The sequence below is a fragment of the Mauremys mutica genome, chromosome 3 (genome assembly GCF_020497125.1).
Source record: "Mauremys mutica isolate MM-2020 ecotype Southern chromosome 3, ASM2049712v1, whole genome shotgun sequence".
NCBI classification, from domain to species: Eukaryota; Metazoa; Chordata; order Testudines; family Geoemydidae; genus Mauremys; species Mauremys mutica.
Window position 1 is genome coordinate 144,266,097 of NC_059074.1, and position 24,965 is coordinate 144,291,061.

Below are 24,965 nucleotides of genomic sequence, written 5' to 3' on the forward strand. Positions count from 1 at the left end.
ACAGTGTGCTGCTCCCTCTTCCTTAAAGTGGATTATTAAACTTGGGGTGTGCAGCTCATGGTTCTTACCAGCTCCAGCATGATCCTTTTTAGCAGGTGGATTAAGAATCGCTCAACTCAGCGGCCCATGGCTTCCATCAGGTTTGCTGTGGATTCGTTGGCACTGGAGAAGGTAAGTCCCTGAAGGGATTTTTCTTTTGAATGAAAGCAACCACTTTCAAATATTGTGTGGGGGGAGTAAATTATGCCAGTATCTAGAAAGAACTTGAACTTCTTATGCCATGTGCTCTTAGTCCTTAGGAAGGATAATTTTTACCCAGGCTAGGATCTGAAGTCCCCTTTCCTTTGACGACCCTCCAGTAGCCTTGTGTCTTATACTTCATCACCATGACACCCCCTAAGGTGTGTGTATAATATCCAGGGTTACGAGCCTGTCTCAAGGAGCTACGGAGATATGGCGGAATTCTTTGACTCCCTCAAGCATGAGCTCACTAAAGTGTTAGCTTGCCTATCCCACTTGTAGTTAGCCCTCCACTCAGTCTGTTTGCAGCTGTCTTATTTATGAGAAAGAACTTGGCATATCTTAGTTCAGGCTTTTTAGGAGGATGACTCCTCTTCTTCCCCACCTCCCCCACAAAATACCCACAATGACAGTCACTGTAGAATAGATGTTGATTTTAAAAACAGCCTGATTAAAGGGTGGAGGGACACCCATTCTCTCTCTCTCTCAGGCAGAAAGCTAGGTATTTGTACTTCTCCTCCAACCCTCATCCTACAAATGGTCCTTATGTTTATGGTAAGCCTATGGGTTTGGCAGCCTGCCAGGAAGAAAAGAATATAAGTGCATCCACACACCCACTTCCTCCTCAGGTTTCTTTTCCTACACCTTGGAATCATGGAGTGCAGCCATGTCTTAATTTTCAGCTCCTTCTAACACTTCTCTTTTACAGCTTGAAAGAGAACATGTGAAGAGAATAGTTACAGAATAAGAATGGAGGATTTTGAGATGGGGAAATGGTTGCTGAAATATTGCCCTGACTGGCCTTTCAGCCATGCATGCAGAGAGCGTGCAGGTCTGTGCTTTGCATGGAGTTCTATGTGCCTCTCCTCTAAAGTGTTGATTTAGCTGGATATCAGCCTTTCTGCTTGGAGAATCTATACTGAACCCTGACCACCTGTGGGCATTGAGCTTATACAGCTCCTACTGTATTTCTGCAGAACATATGAGATTATCAGGATCTCTCATTGCTGTTGGCTTGGGAGAACTCTGACTTGGCAATTTCCTTCCTGCCACCCAATTCAGAAGTCTATTTTTCTGTCAGTAGGGACATCAATCTCTTTCTCCTTCCCATTCTGTTTGTATTCCTTACACTTTCACCCGCTAGGTGGAGTCTTACCACTATGGGAGTGTTTGTGAAGGAATCTACCTTATCTCTCATGAGAGAGAGCTTTGTATTCTCCTGGGTACTCTTTCAGGTGCTGTCAGCTGTGCTTTCCTCTCACCAGTATGGGGAGGCTCACATTCTCCATAATTAGCTCACTTTCTGTTTCTGTACTTGAGATGCCAGCTTCATTCTGTTTCATGATCTCTTTGTGTTGGTTTCCCTTAATGACAATGAAATGAACCCAGTTTACTGTTGTATCAGGGTTGAATTAGTCCCTATTACTGACATTGTGCTGCACATGCAGTGGGAATTTCTATTGCAGTTCAGAATGCTGTTATCAGAGAGGTAGCTGTGTTAGTCTGGATCTGTAAAAAGCAACAGAGTCCTGTAGCACCTTACAGACTAACAGATGTATTGGAGCATAAGCTTTCGTGGGTGAATAATTTGTCAGATGCATGTGGTGGAAATTTCCAGAGGCAGGTATAAATATGCAGGCCAGAATCAGTCTGGAGATAACCGATCAGTTCAATCAGGGAGGATGAGGCCCTCTTCTAGCAGTTGAGGTGTGAAAACCAAGGGAGGAGAAACTGCTTTTGTAATTGGCTAGCCATTCACAGTCTTTGTTTAATCCTGAGCTGATGGTGTCAAATTTGCAAATGAACTGAAGCTCAGCAATAAATAAATGCTAAAATAAATTTGTTAGTCTTTAAGGTGCCACAAGTACTCCTGTTCTTTTTTGAAGCTCAGCAGTTTCTCTTTGGAGTCTGGTCCTGAAGTTTTTTTGCTTCAGGATGGCTACCTTTAAATGCTATTGTTACTTTTGCACTTGCCAGCTCAAGCAAGTTGCTGTGTTCAATCCCAGAGTTTTCTCCCAAGCAATAAATACAGGAACATGGGGAGTCTGACTTCTTGTCCGCTATCAAGTCTGAGTATGAAATGATTTTTACTAGTATAGCTGTGAAGAATATTTAATAGCTTATGTACATTTTTAGTATATGTTAAGGGTGGGGGAGAACCTATATTGTGCATCCTTTCCTATATCATACCCAGCACTACTGTGTTTCCATCTCCCATGTAATATGAAGACAGACTAAACTGTGTCTCATACCGCACACTCTGTTCTAGCATAGTTGTTTAGTTTTTCAGCTGCTGAACTGTCTGGCCATCCACAGGACTAGTAGATTTTTTATAAAATAAAAATAACTTTGCATTTTCTTTCCTGGCATTTTAAAGAGCTATATAATCATAGTTATATAATATGCTAATAAATCACCAATGTAGTAATACACAGAAGTCTGAGGCTCAAGGAGAATTTGGCTTTCTCAAATACTCCTTAACCTTTTGGCATTACAGAAATTTCTGCAGTTCCAGCTGTTGGCACAATGGAAGGCTCATTCTGGAACTTTCCCAGCACGTCAAAACTTTTATATTAAAATCAATAAAATAAACATCAACAGTCCAGAGAGCTTCTTGTCCAGTTTTTACATTTTGAGTGCAAGTTACCTAATCTTGCAGATTTATTTTTTTAGCTTTAGAAGATGCTGTTTAACATCCTTTCTAGTTACTCTTGGTATAGAAAATATTTCATTATTGCTGTAAGATATGACTATATCTTCCATATTCTTTCCAAATACAGAACTAAAATAATTTAGTGAACACTTGTCATTTGACAATTTTATCATCTCATCTAGTACACTTATAGCATTATTAGGGTTCCTTTTGTTCCTGATATGTATTAAAAAAAAATCCTTATTGTCCTTACTGATGTAAGTTCACTTGTGCCCCTGCTATTTTGCCATTTCTTACCTTTTTGGTACTTGATAAAGATTCTTTATTATAAACTTATTAGTATTACTCAAATTGGGAATTTCCCCATTACTTTCTTCATAAACACATATCATATTTACCCAGTCTTTGGGAAGATCGATTGGCTTTTTTGTGTGTTGCCAATTTCTGTTCTTGAAATAGACTTCCAAAACATCAATTTTCTTGAAAGCACACTTTTAAATAGTATGTAGTGAATGGATTAACAAAAAAAAAAAGATTTTTCTGTTTCCTTGCTGTGTGTAGAAGGGTGCACTTGAAAGCAACATCAAACTGATTGGGCCCTTCTTCCTGTCTGTGCAATTACTGTTTGCTGGCTCTTCATTTCAGTGCTGATGAAGAGCTTGAGGAAGAGCATGCACATGAGCTCCCTTCAACAATTCAGACAGGAAGTGCAACTGACAATCTGTGAATCAGTGAAACTTGTTTATCAAGTGCTGACAAATGCAGAAACATGACAGAACATTTTCTTTTCATTTTACTCTCAATTTAGTAACTGCGTAATATGGCCACAGCGTTTAGATGAAAATATAATTTTTTCACATTAGTGGTGTCACTTAAATCATCCTGTTTAATTTTCGCTTCCTTTAATTTGGATCCTAAAGGTAAACTTCATCCTTTTCAGGTGAGCCAAGACATTACTTTTCCTAAGCTGCTGCTGTTTTTTTAGTCTGGCTTACTCGTGTATGGCCCACAGCTGTTTGTGGTTTTTACTTTGAATAAAACAGAACACACATCTTGCTTGCTTTATTCACAGGTCTTAAAGCACAGATTCTTTTCAGCTAGGTGCTGTCACCTTGTGTGCTGTATCCTTAATCTGTATAATGATCATGTCTGTTACTTGCTGGCTTCCAGTATGACCTTTTTATTGTATCTGGCTTATATGTGAGCTCTTTTTATATCATTCTAGGATCAGGTTTACTTTTTCTTTTTAGTTTCACTGAAAGTATTGTAACATTAAAAGCAGAGTGGTAGTATCCATCCATCTAATTGATGCTGTCTTGTTGGACTTCTCTTATGGTACATTGTGCTTTACTATCTTTGTTGCACCAATAAACAAAGTCTGTGCTCTCAAGCTTCTTCTTACATATGAAAGTAGTGTTCTTGTGAATTCTTGTTTGTTCTCTTACTAACTTTTCTTTGGAAAAGCTGGTCCTGGGGGAGGGATAGCTCAGTGGGTTGAACATTGGCTTGCCAAACCCAGAGTTGTGAGTTCAATCCTTGAGGGGGCCATTTAGGGAACTGGGGTAAAAATCTGTCTGGGGATTGGTCCTGCTTTGAGCAGGGGGTTGGACTAGATGACCTCCTGAGGTCCCTTCCAAACCCTGATATTCTATGATTTTTACATGCATTTCATCAAATGCTGGGTGTTGCTTTGTGTGTTTTACCATCACAGATTGAGTCACTATCAAGTCCATGTTCACCTTTTTCAGAGTCTTTCTGTTGTTCCTTTAGACTGACAAATTTTTGTCTTCCAGTGTTAACTTCATGTGTTTACATCTTAAACCACATGATCGCTATTAAAAAAAAAATCCCTGGTTTTTAATTACAGGGTCCCAATAAAACACTGAATATTCATACACTTCTATTCTTTTAGAGAAGGGTATAGACCTGTTTTGCCATATCTGGAGTCTAAACTATTCTAATAGCCTCCTTTGGAAAACTCAGACATATATGTGTATATCAATTGTATGAGCCCCTGTATTGTTAGGCAGTATTTGCTCATACCAGTGGTTTTAGTACACTGGTTTTTAACGGTAATAAAAATAGCTATTTTAATGTTAGTTGTCCATATTTCCTGTAACTTTCCAGGATTGTTGGTATAATTTGTGTTCACCCTATTCATTCTTTTAACTTCTGACCTGTTGTCATTCCTGCTGCCAAAATTGCTCTAGTCTCTCTCAAAAAAATAAGCTAAGTAAAAAAGTTCTTGAAGGCATTGAGAACCTAGAGCTGGTTCTTACAGAGGCTAGTCTTAACTGGCACCCTCTGTCTGGAAACAGCAGTAGAAGAATACCTCGCTTTGAAATGGCTGACCCACATACAAACAAGTTTCTCAATTATGCTTCTTTTTCTTAAAACATTTAATACAAAGAGATTGAAAGTAAAGTAGGGGAGGTGAGGAAACCAAGGCTGCTGACTCATAGGGTATTCTGATTAAAAATCCATGTCATGTGATGACCCAGATTAACCTTCTTTAAGATGCAGGTGGAGCTGAAAGAGGGGAAGAAGGAATACAGAAAATAGGGAACAGGAGTAGAGCCTGAAGGTTGGGCGTGAAGCAAAAAGAAATAGAGGGGTGTAAAGTGACTGCCATTGGGGGGGAAACCAGAGAATGAGGTGAGAACATGTGAAAGCCGGGGGATGAGGTGGTGGTAAATTGGCTGCAGATGACAGTTTATAAGAACAGAGAAATGGAGACGAGACGTGGAGAGTTGAAGAGGGAAGAAAGCAGGGGCTGGGGAAGAGAAACCTAGAAGTCATGGTGCTAAACCGAAATATATCGGGGCTGAAGGGAAGGCTGCAGACAGGCTGTTGCTTCCCAGGAGCAGTTGGAAGGGGGTATTAGTTCACATCACTAATGAGGGAAGAGAAGGCAATGTTGTGTTTTTTTTCTGTGAAAGGATTCCTTTCAGGCATCTGAGGAGATGATGGTAGATGACTGAGAGTGTGCACAGGAGTTGGGTTTGGCTGTTGTTAGAGAGCCCAGCCCAGGCCTTGGAACTTCTGTCTGCTCTAGTACACCAAGAACAGCTCAACGGTGACATCCAAGAGAATTAAATGGTATCACCGGTACTTGGGGGCCGGTATTGCAGTGCAATATGCCTGTGGAAGTGATTTTGGCAGTCTAACATTTGTCAGGCATGTCCAGAGAAGATGGCAGATTCTGTATGGTGTTTAATTGTCATGAAGAGCCCCTGCTAATGTTTCTCTTTATGATTACATTGTCCTAAGTCCACACACCTGCTGTTAATGAATAGATGCTCACTGATGATGTTAATGGCATGTAGCTAGTATCAGGATTTGTACAGGGAGGAGAGAAGGGAATATTCAAGAGGGGTTGGTAATGAGGTTTGCAACTTTCTTTCTTTAGTAGTCTTTGAAGAACATGTTCTGTATGGCTTCCTATTGACTGGACATACATTCTGTGATCTCTGATCCTACAAGTACCAGGCAAACTTTTGCATGTGCAGTGCTCTTTGACGGCCCTTTTATGGGAGCATTTATAAGCATCTAGATATTTGGTTTCAGTGTGCTTTCTCCTAGTTGATGTGAAATATTCAAATAAAGTATTACCTTAAGATTTTGTTTGTATGTGTTGCAGAATTACTGAGTAACTCTTCTACAATGCTGCTATTCTTGTTCATTCCATCAACAGAGGTTAAAAATAAAGCCTAATTTCCAGCCTAGATGAACCTGACTGGTTTTAAACATTAACCAATTAGTGCACAGGACTAGAAGGGCAGATGCACCTGCATGACCACAGTGGATAGTTATACCTGTGGGCTATTATCTGGCAATTTCAGGAAGTTAAACTATTTTACCTCTCCTCCCCCTTTTCATCTATCTTCGTTTCCTTGGAGCAAATATTTCTCCATCCCAGCCTAGAGAAATTAATAGATCGGTTAGCTGTGTTCTTAGGGTTAGCTTACAGCCTCAAGTTACTGTTGTGCTGTGGAAAGACAAGAATCTAGTTTATTCATGAAAGGTGCCTCTATATAGAATGCTATATGTTTGGGTTATGGCTAGGTGTAGCTAAACTACAAAATCAGTTTTGCTAGGTTAGAGTTAATAATTATGTTCCTTTATATTGATGTCAACACAGATCCTATCCTATCTGTTCATCTAAGAGAGGTTTTGTAATGGGTCTTTTCTCTTACCTCTGATTCCTCCGTAAGATGGTTTCTCGTCGTTGTTGTTGTTGTTGTTGGACACGTTACTCTGGATAAAGACTTCCCATTGCCTGTTTGAGTTTAATGCTTCATACATAATGCCAAATGAAATCATGTTGTTAGAAGACATCTTAGAAGAGGCTGCAAAGAGGTAGCAAACAACATGATTTCATTTGGCATTATGTATGAAGCATTAAACTCAAACAGGCAATGGGAAGTCTTTATCCAGAGTAACTTGTCCAAAACCAACAAGAAACGATTATCATTTTAAAAGGGAAAAAAAGGCTTCTGGGACATGTGCATAGGGATAACTGTTTTGGGGAGCTTGAGGAGCTGTTCACTCTGAAAGCTCTCAGTCTGAGGATCTTCCAATTTTAAGGGCTCCTTCCATGGTCATTTCTGTAATCTTCGCTTCTGTTCCTGACAGTATCCAGCCTTCTTAGGATCACAGCATTTTTTCTACAAGGGAGGAATGGAGGGACAGTATGTTTTGTTGCTCCCCTTTCATGCAGGCTAGGTACCAGTTTTCTCCTTTGCAACTTAAAATTCCTCTTTGCCTTCATCTTTGACTTAACTAGAGCACAGTTGGAAAGAAATGCTGTTAGTACATCTATATTCCTTTCTATTTTGTAGATGACTTCCACTCTTTTTTTGATTGAGGATATGTTGCTCTCTCCTTCTTTTTGAGAATACTTTGAGGGTTCTTGGAGAATAACCTTCATTCCAAAAAAAGTCTTTTCCGGGATCATGGTGCAATCTTTGCCATGCTTACTTTATACTCTAGTGCAGAGGTGGGCAAACTACGGCCCGCAGACCATGTGTGGCCCGCAGGACCCTTCTGCCCAGTCCCTGAGCTCCCGGCCCGGGAGGCTAGCCCCCTTCCCTCCTTTGCTGTCCCCCCTCCCCTGCAGCCTCAGCTCACTGCGCCATCGGTGCAATGCTCTGGGTGACAGGGCTGTGAACTCCTGGAGCAGTTCAGCTGTGGAGCTGTGGCCTGACCCGGTGCTCTGTGCTGCGCGGTGGTGTGGCTGGCTCCAGCCAGGTGGCACGGCTGCCTGTCCTGGTGCTCTGGAAGGTGCGGCTGTAGCAATGCCAGCCACCGGTGCTCCAGGCAGCACAGTAAGAGGGTAGGGAGAAAGGGGGGTTGGATAGAAGGCAGAGGAGTTTGGGGTGGTGGTCAGGGGGCGGGGTGTGCATAGGGGTCGGGGTGGGGAACAGGGGGGTTGAATGAGGGCGGGGTCCTGGGTGGGCAGCCAGGAATGAGAGAAAGGGTTGGATGGGGCAGCGGGGGACAGTCGGGGCAGGGATTCCAGAGGCAGTGAGGGGACAGGGAGAATGGGGTGGTTGGATGGGGCAGGTGTCCGGGGGGGGGTCAGGAATGAGAGGAGGGGTTGGATGGGGTGGTGCTGGGGAGTCAGGGGATGGGGAGAAGGGGGGGGTTGGATGGGGCAGGAGTCCCAGGGTGGCTGTCGGGGGTCGAGAAGCAGGGAGGTCGGATAAGGGGCAGGGGGCGGGCCATGCCTGGCTGTTTGGGGAGGCACAGTCTACCCTAACTGGGCCTCCATACAATTTTGGAAACCTGATGCGGCCCTCAGGCCAAAAAGTTTGCCCACCCCTGCTTTAGTGCCACTGTCAGGTGTACCAAATCAATCGTTTCCTGTGTGAACATTGCCCCATTGGACTGTTCTCTGTATTTTTATATGGTGCCATGGCAGTTTTCTATGGTTTTTGTATACATGAATTTTTTTCCATTACCTCTCTTTAACTAATGTGGCCATACCTGCCAGTCTTCGTTGGTCTACATTCCATGTTATACTGCACAGAACAAAAATAGCAGGTGTTCAAGTGCTGTTTCCTCTTGAACTTCTTGACTTGGGGGAATAGCTTCTGCATATAATACAGTTAATAGTATGTGGCCAATTTTGGGCATCTTAATGCCACCTTAAGTCAAAGGGGTAAGTTCTGATGATCTGGTCTCTGGCAGAAGAAATTCCAAAGGCTCTTTATGGAGAAACTTTCTTGCAAAAACCGATTCCTTTCTCTCTCTGTGGCTATGAACCTCAGGGAATGGTGATTTTTTGCTGAAAAGAGGATCTTGTACTTGTTTTCTTTCTGCATCTTATCGCTTTATGTACCATCACATCTTGCCTCTCCTCTTTAGTTAAGAGTTTTATGACCATGTATTTTGACTGAATTCAATAGAAATTATGAATTTGACATCTGGTGATAACTTCAAGGTTGGGATGTAGGATTTCTTCTTGCATCTAAGTCTTGCAATATTTTTAATGAGAATAATTCTTAGTTAAAGAGACAGTATAAGTATTCAGGATTACACTGCACTTAAAAGACATGAACACTTACTTTGGCCTTGTGCAATAGGTGTCTTCATTTTAGCCTGGGAAAATGAGCACAGAAGTTGTCTTGCAAAAGGTCATACAGCGAGCCAGGAATAGTTCCCAGCTACTCTGATTCCCACTGCCTTTGTTTAACCAACAGATTATGCTTCTTCCTTCTTCAGAGACTAGGAATAGGTATATTTTTTACTTCAGTAGAAAGGTGGGATTAATTTGGCAGATTTTATTCTCATCGCTTCCAAGCAGGGAAACAGGGAGGTAAAACAGGTACTTAGTCCTAATTTTTGTGAAGTCATCTTGGGTACAAGCAATTAAACTATACACTTTATACCCAAGTATGCAGTGTGAGAATAGGTCTAGATTCAGGTTTGGTATTCATGAATCCTTTGTACCAATCTATCTTTCTTTCCTCATCTGAAAATTACTTGATTGGGGGACAAACACAAAAGCCCTTTCATATCTTGGGTATGCCCTCAGGATTGCAGATAACTAAACTTAGTTAGAAGTTGTTTGAGACAGTAGCATATTCTTTTATCAAAGTAGAGGAAACAGTGAGTGTCTGCAGCTGAGTGGAAGTCCTGTTCTCATACACTGAAACATGGTAAGATCCTAGATAGGTTTTGGTTGCTCTCTTTCTAGATATGATGCACAGATTTGGAAGCAGCCTTTAGGCAGAAGTTTGGCTTTCCAGTATCTTTCTATAGTAACCCTTCTCATATTGATTTGCTTGTAAGCTCTTTATTCTAGCACAGGGGAAGAGATGTGTGGCAAAGAGGAAAACTACTATAACCAGCCTTTTCTCCCCATCCTCCCAAACCCTGTAACAAATCCCTGCTTTCCTTCTTTGTCACCTTATTGTGGTCCAGTGGTGAGGTTTTTCTCTTAAGTATCTGTGTGGTGTGTAGGTATCCCTGGTGTAGAAAATTTTTAACTGAGTGGAAGTGGGCAGGCTGGTACGTCTGTAATGTCCTTGATTGACAATTCTTTTGCTTCCTGGTAGGTGGAGCCATAACGCTTAGTGTAAGGACTCTTATAGGCTGAAGGAAGAGGAAGACTACAATAGACAGAATTGCTGGTAAGTTTTTATTCCCCCATCAGTTTCCATTGTATACATCTTGGAAAAGAATTACAGTTTCCGATTAAAAGGCACCAATTTTTAAGGTGTCTTTAGGAATGGCATGAAGTCTCCTATGGCAATTATGAGATGCTTTGTTTCTATGGAGGTAGATTTCCAGGTTGTAGGAGTAGCTGAGAGGGAGTTCCAGTAAAGGACTCCTCAGGGACCCTTGGGCACCTGAGACAGTTCTCTTGGAAAAATCCTAGGATTTATCTCCATAGGTCTGTTGTCCAGGATGCAATTTGTGGGTCATATGTGGTCAGAACAACCCTAAAGTGGCTACAGAAGCTGTTCTAGGTAGAATGAGAGACTTGCTTTCAAGCAAGTTGTTGGACAAAATCAGAGGAAAGGACAAATCCTCCTGGCTAGCTGAAAACAGATAAGGGTATTTGTGGCTACTGCTGCGGTTTGAATGTTTTGTGTTCTGACATTACACACAGTCTTGACAGAGATCATACCTCCCACCCATCAATTGAAATGCTTATGGTATGCCTTTCTGTCTAGATCACCACCTCCATCTTACCTAGACAGTACTTGAGCTGCTCTGCGTATTTCAAATTCTTGTTTGTGTCTTTGAGACTGATGGGCAATGACATTATCTGCCTTAAAGAGAGTAAGGTGATTGCCATGTGGTTAAGCCAATATGGGCTTGGTGGAGCTTAATGTTCAAGATGCAGTTTGAGGGAGAGGAGACCAAATGGAAAATATGACTTCACAGATGAGAGCTCTTGGGGAAGAACTTTCCCTATCATGACTCTCTGGATATGAGAAGAATGACTGAAGCCATCTAATGTAGCTTCTGTCACCCCTGTGAAGGTCTTGTAGAATTGGTCAGCCACACCATGATTCCAACGAAAGCTGCCAATTTTAAATCTAACATTAACAAAAAAGATGTCATCCAGCTCTCATGGCTCTGAAGACAAGCACCAGTGAGGCCCCTTTGCCAAGGCTCTGACCAGTTCGAATACTAGATTGGAGAGAGTCTAAGAATCTTGGAGACAGGTGTTGCTGGAGTTGGGTTGCCACTAGTCCCTTGATAACCTTGCCTTAGAAATTAGTTGGCAAGATTTTATAGGAAATGATGGTACACAGGAGTGGATGTTTCATAGGTTACTACCACAGCACTAAACTTTAAATAATATTCAGGGTTGGTAATCTTAAAAGCAGGACACTAAGATCATTCACAGTAAGTGTTCACAGTACTTCAAAACTGCAATAGCTTATGCCCATTGTGAAGGATGCTGAAGAAAACTCTTTACAGTTCAACCCTCAAGAGCTAACTAAACATCTGGATTGTGTTGACAAGATGAGGTGAAATCTACCTGAGGCAGTAATATTATGCCTCATTTGGTGAAATCTACATAATGATCAACAAGACATTGTGGACAAAGCAAATACACTAGTTTTCCTGAAGAATAGCAATATATTATGTCAGTGGGTATGTTTTTTATTAGAGAACAACAACAAAAAAAAAGATCTGGTTATTAAATCTATTTTCTTTGCCATTTACACTCTGCAGCATGGTCATGTTACAGGTCAGAATCAGAAACATTGATTATGAGTAATTTTGGTTTTGGGCTTAAATTCACAAATACAAAATAAAAGGCTCTCAACATAAATTAGTTTTTGATGGGTGAAAATATCTATCTTGACTTCCAACTATATAAAATACTGAACAACATCTACCATCATAGTGCCCCTGAGGTACTTCCATTAAATACATTCAGGATGTGGACTCCAAGAATACTACTAAAGTGGTGCAGGGTTTGCTGTTGCAGGCAAAATCAGACATGAGCAAAACAAGGCAACAGTCAATGCAAAGTAACTTGCATTACCTGTTTTCATCCTTGTTTTCCAAAACATTCATTCATTTTGGTGGTGCTGAGACTTTCCCTGCTTAGACTGAGGTTTTGAGGAGTGTGGTCTAGTGGTTGTCAAATGTCCAAAAATGGAACACCATGATTTCTCCTCAAGTCTCTGTCTCCCTCTTGAGCTATGTGCAAATAACTTAATCTCTCTACCTCAATTTCCTTATGTAAAATTCTTAACTACCTCAGAGTGATTTGGTGAAGACAAAGCACTTTTAGCATGGAAAACTGCTGTATGTTCTCATGCTAACAGAAGTAGATGCAACCTATAGGGAAAAGAAGATAGAAGGCTCAAATGTGTCAGTCCGTGCTGGCAATGTGCAGGTTTTTCACTTTGAATTGTTGTGGTAAATTCCATTTGAGCAAAGACACAAGTGAAAAGACACCGAGCTTGTGCTACAGAGGAAGACTGGAGTGAGAAGTTCATGAAATAGCTCTAGAACTGTTCAAAACCACAGGCAATTGTACTTGCATGCAACTCTATCTCTGACTGTATGTTACACATGTATCATACCAAAGATTCTTCTAATAGGTTTCAGAGTAGCAGCCGTGTTAGTCTGTATCCGCAAAAAGAACAGGATTACTTGTGGCACCTTAAAGACTCAGTCTTGCCCTGCGTCAACTGCTTCTCCACTTTTCAGATATTTGTGTTTGACTACAAAAAGGCAGCATTTGGGGCAATTGCGTATTCACTATACCACATAAGCAACAAAGAATCCTGTGGCACCTTATAGACTAACAGACGTTTTGCAGCATGAGCTTTCGTGGGTGAATACCCACTTCTTCAGATGCAAGTGGTGGAAATTTCCAGGGGCAGGTTTATATATGCAAGCAAGAAGCAAGCTAGAGATAACGAGGTTAGATCAATCAGGGAGGATGGGGCCCTGTTCTAGCAGTTGAGGTGTGAAAACCAAGGGAGGAGAAACTGGTTCTGTAATTGGCAAGCCATTCACAGTCTTTGTTTAATCCTGAGCTGATGGTGTCAAATTTGCAGATGAACTGGAGCTCAGCAGTGGAGACCACCAGTACTATGGTGCGGTGTGGTGACCAGTAACTGCACACCGCACCATAGTAACTCTTGCTCAGGAACCAACCCATGCAACAAACCTCGATGCCAACTCTGCCCACATATCTACACCAGCAACACCATCACAGGACCTAACCAGATCAGCCACACCATCACTGGTTCATTCACCTGCACGTCCACCAATGTAATATATGCCATGCCAGCAGTGCCCCTCTGCTATGTACATCGGCCAAACTGGACAGTCTCTAAGGAAAAGGATAAATGGACACAAATCAGATATTAGGAATGGCAATATACAAAAACCTGTAGGAGAACACTTCAACCTCCCTGGCCACACAATAGCAGATCTTAAGGTGGCCATCCTGCAGCAAAAAAACTTCAGGACCAGACTTCAAAGAGAAACCGCTGAGCTCCAGTTCATCTGCAAATTTGACACCATCAGCTCAGGATTAAACAAAGACTGTGAATGGCTTGCCAATTACAGAACCAGTTTCTCCTCCCTTGGTTTTCACACCTCAACTGCTAGAACAGGGCCCCATCCTCCCTGATTGATCTAACCTCGTTATCTCTAGCTTGCTTCTTGCTTGCATATATAAACCTGCCCCTGGAAATTTCCACCACTTGCATCTGAAGAAGTGGGTATTCACCCACGAAAGCTCATGCTGCAAAACGTCTGTTAGTCTATAAGGTGCCACAGGATTCTTTGTTGCTTTTACAGATCCAGACTAACACGGCTACCCCTCTGATACTATACCACATGAATGACAATAGATGATGAACTATAGATCTAAGAGAGCCATAGCTCTCTTTTTAGGAAGTACTTTAGGCTTAGCTACATTTTCAATACAAAGCTAAACTACACAGTATCTAAACTCCCTTGCCTTACACTTCTTTATTAAATGTAGACTCTTTGCTCAGTTGCTTGGTAGGGGACAATATCCTTTTATTTGTTATCTAGTTTGCATGTCTTTTTTTCACTTTAGAAAAATGGCCTTAAATGTCAAATCTGGTGTGCTGAGATCAAGAGAGGTCATTGGGAAGGTTTATCTATTTTTGTGAATCAGCCTTCCACTAAGGAAAAGTACAGATATTGTTACTATGTCTCTAGGTGGTAGTTAACCATTCACACACCAGAATGAGATTAAGGGGTTGTATCATCCAAACTTTGCACTTGAAGGAATCAGTGTCTTTTTTTTTCCCTTGGGTCTAAACAAAGGGTCACCATTTATTTGAAAAAGGGATCTGCTTTTGAGACATTTTAGCCAGTGTGGTAAGTCTAATAATACACTTCTTTGCCTTAAACACACACATGTTTTAAGCCCATATCATGGGGAAAGTGCCACTTTAAACATGACTATTTCAATGAATTTATTACTTTAATGCTTTTTTCCACAATACTGAATCTTAAATGAAGGCAGTTGCATAGAGTTTGTACTGTTTTCATGAAAACTGTAATCTTTGGAAATGCTAGCTAGGAGACTTTCTCAAGGTGCAGCCAGAATCATAGATAGGATTAGAAGTCACTGCCTGGATCTACCATTCCAATTCCTTCATCAAGAATGAAAGAATATCCATCATCACTGCCACCTTTTAAAAAATAAGCCCTCAGAACAGGGATGCTGCAACAATTTGTATAGTGGGGGTGCTGAGAGCCAGTGAACCAAACTGTAAACCCTGTATATGATAGAAACCACTTCGAGCTAGGGGGTGCAGCACCATTAATTCATCGCCTATGCCTCAGAAGGTTGTTTTTGTATATTTTGTTAGGAGTGTTGCTAGGCCAAGGGGTTGGAGAACTGGAAATATAATCAGTCTGGTTTGACTTGAGTCAATCTGCATTAGAATAATATGATTTCTGTACAGCTGTAATACAGCATAGCTAAAGTTCTGCAATGTCCCTTTAATTTTTGGATATCAGGATTTTTTTTTTCAATTTTTCCCCTTTTTTGGCATTATCAAATTGGAAGATACTACTGTGTAAATACGGAGAACAGTCTGCTTAAAATTAGTGTGTTTTCATTTAATTTGCACTTTATTATAATATTGGAAGACACTTATAATTTACCAAGATATTTTCTTAAACTTTGTATAGACGCTGAATATTCATTTAAATGTTACCCTTGCTATTACAAAAGTCTGTCCATTGTATTCACCTTTTGAATTGATATTCTGCTGCTTGCAGAAAACTTAGCCCAGGCCTACACTACAAACTCATGTTGCTACAAGTATGTGGCTCAGGGGTGTGGATTTTCGACACCCCTGAGTGATGCAGTTATATGACCTAACCCTTGCTGTAGACCAGGGGTCTCAAACATGCGGCCCGCGGGCCGCATGCGGCCCGCGGAGCTCTTCCCTGCGGCCCGCGGAGCTCCCCAGGGCCGCCCAGAGGGGGGGGCAAAGGGGGCAATTTGCCCCGGGCCCCGGGCTCCGCAGGGGCCCCCAAGAGAAAAGCGGAGGCTCCCGCCTCCGCCCCTCTCCTGGAGCCTCGGCGCATAGAGCGCCGAGTCTCCGTCCGAGCGCCTGAGCCCCGCCCCGATCCGAGCCGCGTGGGGAGGGGGCGGGGCTGGGAGCTCTGGGCTGAGCGCTGCGCTCGGTGTGGAGCTCCCAGCCCCGCCCCCTCACCACGCGGCTCTGAGCGGGACGAAGCTCAGGCCTCGCCGGAGACGCGCTCGGGTAAGGGGGGGGGGGAAGCGGGAGCCGCCGGGGCCGGGCCGGGGCCTGGGTGGGAAGCGGGACCCGCCGGGGCCGGGGCTGGGCGGGGGGGGGGGGGGGACGGGAAGCGAGACCCGCCGGGCCGGGCGGTGGGGGAGGGAAGCGAGACCCGCCGGGCCGGGCGGTGGGGGAGGGAAGCGAGTCCCGCCGGGCCGGGCGGTGGGGGAGGGAAGCGAGACCCGCCGGGGCCGGGCGGTGGGGAAGGGAAGCGAGACCCGCCGGGGCCGGGCCGGGGGGTGGGGGAGGGAAGCGAGACCCGCCGGGGCCGGGCCGGGGGGTGGGGGAGGGAAGCGAGACCCGCCGGGGCCGGGGTGGGAAGCGGGACCGGCCGGGGTGGGGAAAAGAGGGACCCGCCGCCGCCGAAGCGCAGCCCGGTCTTCGGCGGTGGGGGGCCCCTTCTGTTCCGGGACCCGCCGCCTAAGTGCCCCGCCGCCAAGCCACCAAACAGCTGTTGGTGGCGCTTAGCACTTTCCAGGAGGGAGGGGGGAAGGAGCGGGGAGCCGCGCGCTTAGGGGAGGAGGTGGAGAAGAGACAGGGCAGGGGCGGGGCCTCATGGAAGGGGTGGATTGGGGGTGGGGCCAGGGGCAGCAAGGGGGCGTGTCAGTGATGCGGCCCTCGGGCCAATGCACTAGTCCTCATGCGGCCCTCGGGGTCATTTGAGTTTGAGACCCCTGCTGTAGACAGTGCTTTATGGATGGGAGGGCTTGTATAGTGGAGGGTGGAGTACCTATGCTGACGGGACAAGCTCTCATGTCAGCTATGTAGCATCTTCACTAAGCACTACAGTGGCGCAGCTGCATCGGTGCAGCTGTGCTGGTGCAGTTCTGTAAATGTAGCCCTTACTCTAGTCAAAGTGTGAGTCAGTCTTAACTCCTACATATACACCCATTCACATCAATGAAGTCCAGTTGAGACTATCTTGCTTAACCTACAAACGGGGGAAGAAGTCATTGTGATATCACCTGAGCATACTCAGTCAAATATTAATTTAATTTAAAATAAAATCTAATCTTTTGAACTAATCTGTGAGAACTGTTACTGAACTCTACATAGATATTTTATTATAATCACAAACGGGAATCTTAGTGTTCACAGGGGGGAGGGATAGCTCAGTGGTTTGAGCATTGGCCTGCTAAACCCAGGGTTGTGAGTTCAATCCTTGAGGGGGCTACTTAGGGATCTGGGGCAAAAATTGGTCCTGCTAGTGAAGGCAGAGGGCTGGACTCAATGACCTTTCAAGGTCCCTTTCAGTTCTAGGAGATTGGTATATCTCCAATTGTTACCTATTACAGTTTGAAAAGTAAAAGACCAAAAAATCCTCACATTTGAAAGAGGTTTTTTTTTCTGATCAATTTTACAGTGAACTACAAATGAAAAATGAAAGTTGAGTTAAGGCAAGGTTTGTATTCTGAACGTGCTGGCCTTGGTGTTCCTTTAGACAGTTTCTTGTCTCAATGAGAATATCTCAGAATTTATCATTCTGACATTGCAAACATAATGGCTTACACAAATAAACTTCACTTTTTCTTAATGCAAAGACTTTTTAATTTTAATTAAAGGAGTTAACTGTCCAGCTTTCAGGCTGGTTTGTAACTACCCCATAAACACTACGTTTCACGGAGCTTATTTTAAAGTGGAAGGCATCTTGTACATCCACAACATATGGGTTGTAAGAACACTTCTGGTATCTGCAAAGTCACGTTCGGGGATATTTTTAGAGGATTTCAGAGGGAAGAAAAATATTTCTAAAATGTGTTCTAAAATTATAGTTCTGTGCTGAATGCTCCCCAAAGCCTGGTTAGTGGGAACAGTAAGCACAGGTGCAGTTATCATTTGTGCTTCAAAGTATACTTTTAAAGCATAAAAACATGTAAAATGATCTGACACTTCTCTGTATTTTAAATTTTGAGGATCTGACAGAACTACCCTCATTTTCCCAGGGAGCATTAAGACCTATGTATTGCCTTCCCGCTATACAGCCATGTGGCCTTTGGGAATGAAACGTCAAGGAGGAGCCACCCAGTTATTGAAGCAGGCACAGCAGCTGTAGAAGCAGTTTAAGCAGGGACCATTGGACTCTGCTGTTATGCTGCTTTCTATAGTTTTCAGTCTGGACACTGGGTCCTGTGCTGATTGGCTGCTTACTCCGACCCTTCCCACTCCTTTCCTCGGTCTCTTCAGCCTCATTCCTCTTATTCATCTGTCCCTTCAACTTTGCCTGTCACTTTCTTTGTTTTTTCCCTCTTGCTGATCCCCTCCTCCCTAATCCCCACCTAATGGAATAAAACAACAAAAAAATGTCTGACCTTGGACTACTCTTTCCAAATGTCAAGTTCCAGCTCCAAACTTGGAGGCATTAGAGCTGTTCAAAAATGGTCAGTTTTTTTTAAAACACTGGCAAAACTACCTATTTTTCCTTCTTGGAAACATCTAAACTGCTTTTGCTGCAACTTAAAAATCAACCTGACCCATCATGAAGAATTTAAGACTTAAATTAGTTAGTTTGTTATATGCAATCGAAAATGCAGGTTTTAAAAGGAAAAGTTAAGCAATCTTAATCATCATCAATAGAAATTGTGAGCCGTCTGAGTATTTCCAGAATGCCACTGCCATATTACATCTGGATTTTGTTGGTTGCTTCTGTTTAGGCATTCCATATAATGTAGGTGTTCTGTCTCTTTAAAAATCCAGTAAGTCTCTGAAACTTTGAGTCTAGCTGCAGAGGAAGCAGCAAATGAGGATGTGTAAAGGGTGTTAGATGTAGGTGGGTATTACATGCTGAGTTACCAAACACAGTTGTAGATTAGTATAGTTAGAGAATAAAATAAATTAAGACTTCAGAAGTTTCCTTTGCATTGACTGAGAGACTGCGACCTCATTTCCCCTTGTTTGCAAGTATCTTGACATAAATCACTTCCAAAATGTGAACTCTTAAAGTCAGAAATAAGAAGCAACAACTGGAACATAGAATGGCTGGCTACCTATGGTTTCAAGGTAGTCCAATGTGGAATGTATATTATGTTTCTATTTGTAAATGAGGCCCAAATGATAGATATCTGTATTACCTGTAAAACTGAAGAGACGATGTAACAGTTGCCTGAAGTTGCTGAAAGAAACAAAGAGGATAGAATATTACAGTAATCCTGGGGGAGATGGAGCAGGTGAATTGGTTGGGTAGAAGTAAGGAATAATGTAGGAGTATTGGAAGGGAAAAGTGCATATCCAAAATGATTACTATACCCTTGACTAAACAGAAAGTTAGGTTGAGTAGTCACAGGACCAGCACTGATTATTATTCATGTTTGTATAGTAAGGGACTTTGTAAAGCAAAGATGAAGAAAAAGAACTACCAGATTAGGAAAGGTGGTGAGAAAGGCAGTGTATACTGAAGAATATTGGGAATTTTTTTTAAAAAAAGCCAGTTGAATGATTCACACCTCTTCTTCTTTTTTGGGGGGGGGGGAGTTCCTCTCCCTCAAACACATCTCCTCACTCAACGCCAACTCTTCCTGTTTATCTGACTTTTTTTCTTTTTCCTTTTCTTGTCCGTTCCCTCTTTTTTTTTTTTTTTTGTTCCTTGGTATTTCCTCTCCCATGATGGCTTCCTTCCCTTCTACCCCCATTCATCTGCAGATTGTTTACTGTTTGAGGTGGTAGCAACAGGGCTATTTGTAAGTGGTTCTGTGGAGCCTGGGTTTCTTGTGTTTTTCTTGCTTAGAGAGAAGAGAAGCTTAAACAAGTAAACTATTGCCTGAATCTGCAGCCCTTTACACTTAAGTTGCTCCTGCACCTCACTGCACTGGGTCTTTCCAGGAGCAGGGAAGAAATGAGCACCCAAAAGAGTTCATCTGCAGTAAGGGTCAGTAGTTTTCCATGGTTTTTATTGCTTCTTTCATCTGATGTGTGGACTTCCTGGGGACAGAAAAGAAGAACACGATAAAATAATGTAAATTCAGCATAGGAAGGAATGGGTTCTCCTGTTCCTACAGCAGACAGGAATTAGAATTCAGATGGCAAATTTTTAAGAAGGAAAGAAATTGTAAGTCCTGATGGCAGAAGGTAACTGAATACAAAAAGGCACTGTTATTAGGATATAGACGACTACTACCTGTTCCTTGCATTCTTTTCCAGTGTAAAATAAAGCAATTTAAAGATTTTTAAAAGCAAGTCTTGTTCTGCAAAATAATACCTGACTCTTAGAGGGGGGAAGACCCATTAATACTAAGGAGAATTAAGTTAATGATGCAACAAAAGATAAAATCTGTATTCACACAGAAGACTGTCATAATTGGAAGGCAATGAAGACCTTTGCAAGATAATTATTGATAACAGGTAAAGGTATATGAAAATATGAATGTAAACAATTCAGGGATCCAGATTATATACACCCTTAAATTATGTATTTACCTAGCTACGTTAGAAATCTGACAGTTTTGTCCGAGAACATTACAATTTGAGAGGTACCCAGAGGATTTGAAAAAATACGTTTCAGGGAAAAATGACCCTGAAGTCTATAAATCAGAAATCTATTTTCAATCCCTAGTGTAATGCCTGAATAAATATTCAGGGCAGAAATTATGAAACACCTAAATACAAGGGAACTCCTGAGCAATAAGCTGAATAGGATCATAGATAACAAAGTAGTGTCGACTCTGTTACTGAATTTAAAAAAAAAAAAGTAAATGAAGGAATGCGTAGTAAACTTTATATCAGGGCTCGGCAACCTTTCAGAAGTTCTGTGCCGAGTCTTCATTTTTTCACTCTCTAATTTAAGGTTTTGCGTGCCAGTAACACATTTTCATGTTTTTAGAAGATCTTTCTATTAATATATAACTAAACTATTGTTGTATGTAAAATAAATAAGGTTTTTAAAATGTTTAAGAAGCTTCATTTAAAATTAAATTGTAGAGCCCCCTGGACCAGTAGCCAGGACCCGGGCAGTGTGAGTGTCACTGAAAATCAGCTCGGGTGCTGCCTTTGGCATGCGTGCCATAGGTTGCCTACTCCTGCTTTATATTATAGGAGTCACATTATCATTGTGGTTTTAGTTCCGAAATTTAATTGGTCTCATGATTGGGGTGTGCAATGGAGAAAATAATGCTAAATGTTGTGTTATACATCTACATATAATTACATGATTCTATAATAGGTCAAAATATGTGGCGTTTTTCTAGTCATCTGGAAGAGGGGTAAAGAGTATACTGACAAAATTGTGAGGTGATTCAAAATGAGATGTGATTTTGAAAGATGTAAACTGCTATGTCTTTGGGCTAAATTACCTGTGACAAATATATACTACAGGGAAGACACGCCAAGAAAGCTTTAATGCAGAAAAAACTTGGTATTGTAGATAGAAAGTCGTCATTACTAATAAGATAAACATTATATGATCTTTTTTGATACAGGAATAGAATTGGTCTCTCTCTCTGTTAGGCTCAAACAAATAGCTGTTCGTATATACTAACTGGTTAACTAAAATGTGTTCCGTTTACTCTGCAGTAATCATCTTGAACCTCCTGCTTTTCTTATGACGGTTCTAGAAGTGTTGAAATTAACGTTTTGGTGCGGAATGGGTCTGAAGTGTCTCAGATCCTCTTGCTGTTGAAAATCTATTTAATTCTGATCTTGTACGTTTGAAATTTAATGTGTGTGTAAGTCCTGTTATATGGAGGATCCTCAAACACTTGAGAAACTTACAGAGCAGCTTGATGGCTGTTGCTTTACGCTTGCTTCCTCAGCCAGGTAGAGGTTCTGAGTGGTTTTACAGGGTCAGTAACACTTCTAAAAGGTTTATATGTATGAATAGTTCAGTTATTAATAGCTCGAGGGGACCTCCTTCCTCTCTAGTGTTTACAGTGTCTGTTGGATTTGTGGAAGATGCAATTGAGTTGTATAAAAGATAGGATGTCTGATACTTTCATGACTAAAATTGCTTTCCAGGCTCTTTCAAATGCTAAGACAAACTATTCTTGCCAGAAATGCTGTGTTGCCAGTTTAACTAGTTAAATGAATGTATGCAACCAGATTGGTTTGACTACTGTGTGATTAAGTTGAACCAAATGGCTTGTCTAGTTTTAATTTCATATATTTTTAAAAAACCTACAGTGAGACTAATTATGAGAGGTGCTTAATATGTTCTAGGCATATGTTAGTTTCTGTATGAACTTTGATGGCTGTTAGTCAAAATATAATGCTCTAGTACACAACTGCTCCTTTCGGTATAAAAAAATAGTCCATTTGTGTACTGGATATCTGCATGCTTGTTGTGGTGTTAGTGGTGTCTCTCACAGCTTTACAATGTGTACGGGCAAGAAATTCAGTAGTTAACTTGCCAATAAATTTCCACATTTGCTCCAGATTGATTCAACAAATTCTAATATGTTTAAAATCCTTATCCTGACTGATAACTATTCTGGCTCTATTTACCATGTAGGGATTTCCCTGTTTTCTTTAGGTCATAGGGTCTACGTGCTGGTGGCATATAAGAGTGAAAGTCATTTTCCTTTGACATCTGCATCACTAACTCTCCCTGACTGTAGATGGTTCTTGAAAGGCCCCTTGGAAAAGACACTTTCTTTTATCTTCATAGATGCAAAACTTTTTATGTTCCTCCTTTCTCACAGATAGTATCTCTGTTTGCCTGTTTCTTGGTCTAAAGGGTTGTTTTTAATTATTTTGGTATTTTTGTTGGCTATACTTTGGGAAGGATGTGTGCATGTACTTGAAAAATGTTTATTTAACTTTAAAATATATTCATTGTTAAACTGTCAGACTCAGTGACTTTTTTGTCCTCATTGCTTCTCCTAGGTTTTAACTCATTTGTAGCTATTGTTCATGGGGTAAAAAATAGGAGACTGATAGAAAAGGAGCCTGTTTGGAATGAGGTGTTGTGTATCAGAAATCTTGGTTATCTAGGAGTTTCTGTGGCCTAGTTCCTTCACGCCAAGACACACAGAATGCATGAGTATTACCATGTTCTTACCTTTGAATGCTTTAGCAAGTCCTTTTGTCTTGCTTGGGATATGGAACTTGGTGCTAGTCTCACTTTCAGCCATAGACATACTCTTAAAACTTGAGCAGGCCCACTGAAGTTGACCGGTCCTGGCCTCTTTAAAAATTTACCTTTTTATATTTTGTTTTTGTTTTTTTGTTTTTGTTTGTAGGTCTTCGCCCCTCCCCAACTTCCTGGTTTCAGAGTGGGGTTTCTCCCACTCTGCTGATGACGTCTGAGCTGGATCCGCTGGGGGAGGAGCAGCATCAACAGTTCTGAGGGTGAGTAGAGGCTGTCAGGGCTGGGGCCTGGACACCAGTGCCTCTCTTCCCCCTGCTCTTCCTCCATCCTTCCCAGGAAGTGTGTGCCTCCCCTCAGTCTATTATAGAAAATGGCATGCAGCCATGTTCAGTATTTCCCTCACCCTTGTAAGCACAGTAGAGGATACTGACACTTCTCTGGCAGAAACAAATGTGTAGTGGCCTCTCGATTCTGTGGCAAGTGAGCAATACCCCCTTCTGCAACTAATGGTTAGTCTAGGAGTTGCTTTGTTCTCCTCTGCACCAATGAAAGGAGCCTCCATTAGTATCCCCACTGACCCTTTTCCCCTGACCTATCAGTCCCCGATTGATCCTAATCGCAAAGATGGGAGCCCTTTGAATGTTTCAGACTATTGCTGGAACATGTTCTCTAATATGCTCATCTCACTTCCTGTTCTCAGCGGATCCGGCTCAGATGTCATCAGCAGAGTGGGCAAGGTCCTGCTTTGCAACTAGGAATTAGAGGGTGGGGATACTTTTTTTTAAAAAAGGTAAATTTAAGTATATTAAACTGTAACTTTTTTTCTTTGAAATTGATTTGGTTTCTTACAGTACTTCACAGGGCTCTCTCAAAGTTTGCGGTTAGGAGGGCTACCTACACCGTGAATCATGGAATAAAATAGATTGCTTTATATTTTTTTCCCCTCCTTGTAGCCTACAGCACTACCTACTCTTTATCTCTGATATCTGAAGACCAACATAGTGCTTCTTGATTGATCATGCAGTTTTTTCAGTTTTACTCGGCTGGTTGGAAGCAGTGCTTGAGATATATTGGATACCCCTTGGAGCACCAAAATTCAGCAATTCAGAAACTACTTTCCAATGCATAAACAAGAGTCCCCTGCTTCCTTATCAAGTGGAATTCACAGAATCCTCACTTTGAGGTATCCTTAGTTCTGTGTAGTTCCACTTGCTATTCACATATTTTAATTAGGGAAGGGACAAAACCTTTAAACAAAACAACCCCCGTCCCCCCCCCCAAAACAAACACAAAAAACATTGAATCCTATATCGGAGAGTAACCAGCAGTAGTTGCTGAATGTCCTGTGAGCCTAATAAAATCCTGATCTAACAACCATTTTAGTGTTGCAGTCATCAATAAATGGGTCCTCCCAGGTGTGTGGAATCTGTGATGTGCATGTGGGCCCATAACATTTGCAGGTGGCTGTAAAAGTGCCTAGATCAGAGACTGGATAGCAATAATTGAAGAACACTATCCTTAACCACCTCCACCAAAGACTTAGAACATAGCACCTTATGCCTGGAGAAGAGCAGTGGAAGTCTGCAGTTTCACAGGAGGGTGTTACTCGAAACATGTCAGAATGTTTGAAAAATATGTTTGGTTTTTGTGAGAATAGGATTGGATGAAGGAAGATTTATGTGGGAGTTTGAGATGGGGAAAGGTTTTGTATCTATTATAATAGGTTTTGTGCATAACCGAACGCTGTGGAGTGGCTTGTATATTCTGTCGAGGT

The 24,965-nt window shown here is 42.0% G+C and overlaps 1 protein-coding gene and 1 long non-coding RNA gene across 3 annotated transcripts in view; both read left to right on the plus strand.

Moving 5' to 3' along the window:
- Positions 1 to 24,965, plus strand: part of CRIM1 (cysteine rich transmembrane BMP regulator 1) — a 320,862-nt gene that overhangs the window by 54,021 nt on the left and 241,876 nt on the right. The gene's annotated exons all lie outside the window — the stretch shown is intronic.
- On the plus strand, positions 100 to 23,455 carry LOC123367522. Its single transcript, XR_006578510.1, has 3 exons — positions 100 to 171; positions 10,456 to 10,530; positions 23,343 to 23,455. It is a non-coding gene; the product is annotated as an uncharacterized LOC123367522 (long non-coding RNA).